Source organism: Myotis brandtii, unplaced genomic scaffold, assembly GCF_000412655.1.
Source record: "Myotis brandtii unplaced genomic scaffold, ASM41265v1 scaffold384, whole genome shotgun sequence".
NCBI lineage: Eukaryota > Metazoa > Chordata > Mammalia > Chiroptera > Vespertilionidae > Myotis > Myotis brandtii.
This window is the reverse complement of record NW_005364745.1, coordinates 1,859,107-1,860,458: the sequence shown is the minus strand read 5'-3', so window position 1 is coordinate 1,860,458 and position 1,352 is coordinate 1,859,107.

Here is a 1,352-nt window from a genome sequence, read left to right as displayed (position 1 = left end):
GATGAAAAGTGGATTTATTTTGAGAATCCCAAATGCACAAAATCATGGGTTGATCCAGGTCAACCATCAACATCGACTGCAAGGCCAAATCGCTTCAGAAAGACAATGCTCTGTGTTTGGTGGGATCAGGAAGGTGTGGTGTATCATGAGCTTCTAAAACCAGGTGAAACCGTAAATACTAATTGTTAATACTGATCACTACCGACAACAAATAATCAATTTGAACCAGCTTTGATCGTAAAATGACTAGAATGTGCCAGAAGACACGGCAAAGTAATTTTGCTTCATGATGACGCACCATCACACACTTCAAAACCAGTTAAAGACACGTTAAAAGATCTTGCCTGGGGAGTATGAACCCACCCGCCATATTCACCAGACCTTGCTCCTTCAGATGACTGCTTGTTCCGATCGATGGCACATGCACTTTCTGAGCCGCACTTCAAAACGTACGAAGAAGTGGAAAATTGGGTCTCTGAATGGTTTGTCTCAAAACAAGAAAAGTTCTATTGGGATGGCATCCACAAATCACCTGAAAGATGGGGGAAATGTGTAGCTAGCGATGCACATTACTTTGAATAAAGCACTTTTGGTGTTTCTCTTGAAATAATCGTGTTTTGACTAGAAAATCCGCATTATTAACCGGTACACCTGGTATTGATTTTAGAGAGAGGGAGGAAGGGAGGAGGAGAGATAGAAACATCAATGAGAGAGAAATAGGGACCGGTTGCCTCCTGCACCCCCCATCCTGGGGATCAAGCCCGCAACAGGCGACTCTAGGTGCATGGGTCCAGGCTCAACCATTGAGCCACACCAGCCCAGCAGGGATTTGCTTTAAAATACTCCAGCGATGTACTCAGAGATAAGTTATGCAACCAAAATGTGAAGGATAAAAAGGGTTCAAGATGTGAGGATGGAGGCCTACAGGATTTGGTCATGTTTCCACCACCTATTAGGCCCCAAGATCATGTCTGCTGCTGAACTGGCACCCGAAACAGTCATGTCCTGGGCCTCACAGACATCGCCAAACCAGTAGATTCGTTCTCGGAAGGGGGCAAAGTTAACCATCACACTCACTGACTATGCCAGGAAGGGAAATACATGGTCTCCCCAAAGCAGTGCCTTTACTTAAAACACATGGGCCATGCAATTTCGACCATCTCCAAGCTCTTCCGTGGTTTCCTTCCTCCACGTTCAACGACCTCATCACCAACCCACGGAGGTCTCCCACGGGGGTCCCCCACACCCCCCCAAGCCCTCCAGGGGCTCCGAGGTGTCCTCCCCGACCTCGGGGGAGCCGCTCCCCGGGGCTGAGGATGGGCAGCCCCGGCGGGGGGCAAGGACGCGCAGGG